The following is a 2,903-nucleotide window of genomic DNA, read 5'->3' on the forward strand; positions in this document are numbered from 1 at the left end:
TTTTCTTCGTAATTACCAAGGAATTTCAGGGATTGAAAGATTTACAATCCCATTCTGGAATTCAGGGTGGGCCTACCTTATTGGGGCAAGTGGTTCAATGGAGGGTTTACTCACATAGTAAGATGCTACTCTGTGTGAGTAAGGGCAGCAGAACTGAGCCATGTAGTGACAGCTTCTGTCCAGGAGCTCAGTTAACTGGCTTCTGTTTGATGCTTGCCTTAACCCCTTAACAAAATGATCTCCCACAATGGCAGAGAACTATCCAAAACTCCAAGTAGTGATCAGCTGTTGTGTGGAGAAAGAACTAGGTCAATCAAGTCACTGCCTTGTTCTGCAAGAAACAAGGATGGGGTACCAAGCTAGAGACTGGTTTCTGTATTCTGTGAAGTGTCAGGAAGCTATGAAGCCAGTTTCTGACCTGACTTGCAGCATTGTAAATCAGAAGTAACACCACTGAGTCAATGGAGCTAAACTACAGTAAAACTGGTTGACATGAACAGAGAATAAGGGGTCTGGCTTTATTTTAAATATGTTCCGGACCCACGCCCATCCTTATTAAATCATTGTGCTACAACCAGGTGTCTTATAAAAGAAAAATGAGTTGTGAGGGGGAGGGGAATAAGCAATTTCAGGCTGACTTTCTTGATGTAAAATGGCAAATGAACTGCCAACAACATCACCAATAAAGCAGGTCATTAAATCAAGTTTAATGGGGATCTGGATATAATTTTGGAGGAAGAAGAAATCTGGAGGTCCAGCTGTGAGCTAGATTTTTTTTTCTTAGTTTAGAGATGAGGTAATATGGTCAAAAATGTAGTTATACAAAATGATCTTCATTATTTATTCTCTTCAAGAGCTTTTGTCTCACATTTCCTCACGTTAAAAGATTTTTTTTTTTTTAGAGCCACAAAGCCAACCTTGCATAAGCCAACCAGCCATTTTCCTTTTGCTGAGTACCTCATCGTTACCAAGAGTAATGAAACTGATAGACCTGCAATACAACTGCAGGGCCCTTTGATCAATGACATTCCCACCGCTCCAGAGGAAGTTGTGATTGCAAATTGTCTCATACATTGGTATGCACCCTTTATCAGGCAGTTTAGCTGAGAATGCATGAAACAGCCTAAAATGCAGCAGGGTTGATTCTGCAGTGCTTGGTTTTATCAGTAAACTAAGCTGCCAAGGATGGGAAAACACACAGGGCTACATTGTGCTTATTAGCTACAGTCCCACATTGGGGGATGGAAACAGGGGGTGTTAGGGATGGACTGTACCTGAGAGATGCACAGACCCTACCTGACCATCCTGGCAAGCAGTCTGCACTATCTTTTAGGATTCTTCTTCCCCAGTGCAGCCAGCTTTCTCTGCAGGCCAGTGGAGAGAAGGGTTCAGACACAGTCCCTATTTTCTCCTCACCCTCTTTCAAGGTGGCGTGAGTCCCTGCAGTGCATGGAGGGAGCTGTCTGAGTCCTCTCCCAAGTGCAATGGCTGCAATAATTCCTGGCTAGCCATGGGATGTGGAGTGGGGGTGGAGAAAGGCTCTTTGCATCCCAGCCCCCCAGGCAAGGAGGTAACGGACAGTCTGACCCATAGTGAGCAAATGTGTGTGGCAACTCTCGGCTATTTTCAGTCACTTTTCTGACCCCACCTGTGTTGGAAGATGGTGATATGAACAGCAGGTAGCTTTGTAGTTGTCTAGGCAGATAACAGCCAGGTCTTGCTGGGTGGACAGTACTGATCCGGACGAATTCTTCACCCACCATCACAGGCTGTGTGATTATGTACCTTCTAAATGTTGAATTTTGGGAGACTGGAATGTTTTCCACATGGAAGCATGTGAAAAATAACTTTGAATTGAAAGTAAGAGAGAGTTGGGAACCCAGGCTCACTTCAAGCTTTGGGCAAGTCCATTTGGGCTCAAGCCTTTTCAAAAGTGTCCACTAATTTTAAGCACCTATGTTTTTGGATGACATATAAGTCAAGTACACCTGTGCAAAACAGGTTAAAATGTTACCACATCACAGTGGCTGCATTTTATACCTACCTTGCACTCACTTTGTAGAGGAGTAAATGATGACCCAAGGGGCATGACAATGGAGAATTACCCCACTTGGGTCCGATCTTAAGTTTGCATGTTAGAAAATCAGGGACAGAAAACCAAAATGCATTCCTAGTTATTTTTTTTCTGCAAAAGAATTTGCTTTGTGATATCAGGGAACAAGCTAAAAAATTGCCAAATTAGCCCTTAAAATCTCTTATAGCAAATTTTAAACTTGAATAGCATGAAAGGAGAAATCTAAGTATAGACTTAAAAAAAAAAAAAGAGAGAGCGAGAGAAAGAGAAATACTTGCCTGGAATTCTATTTTGTGAAAGACTCAGTGATATTTGGATTTGACTAATGTGAATTAGAAGAGAAGTCAAATAAACAGAAGAGGTCTTTGAAACATTTTAGTGCAAGGGCTATTTCTTAACACACACAAATCACGCTGATTTCCTCTGAAATTTACCCCACACCGAGCCTCAAGTCCAGAGTTAGAAAAACCAGCAGAGTGCTCAAGTTTCTTAGTCGTTGGCTTGTCTGGCCTGGAATCACTGCTGGTTCTGGAGTCACATCAAAGACATAAGAACGGCCGTACTGGGTCAGACCAATGGTCCATCTAGCCCAGTATCCTGTCTTCTCACAGTGGCCAGTGCCAAGTGCCCCAGAGGGAATGAACAGAACAGGAAATCATCAAGTGATCCATCCCCTGTCGCCCATTCACAGCTTCTGGCAAACAAGCTAGGGACACCATCCCTGCCCATTCTGGCTAATCGTCATTGATGGACCTACGAATTTATCTAGTTCTTTTTTGAACTGTTATAGTCTTGGCCTTCACAACATCCTTGGCAAGGAGTTCCACAG

The sequence above is a fragment of the Eretmochelys imbricata genome, chromosome 14, assembly GCF_965152235.1.
Source record: "Eretmochelys imbricata isolate rEreImb1 chromosome 14, rEreImb1.hap1, whole genome shotgun sequence".
Lineage (NCBI taxonomy): Eukaryota > Metazoa > Chordata > Testudines > Cheloniidae > Eretmochelys > Eretmochelys imbricata.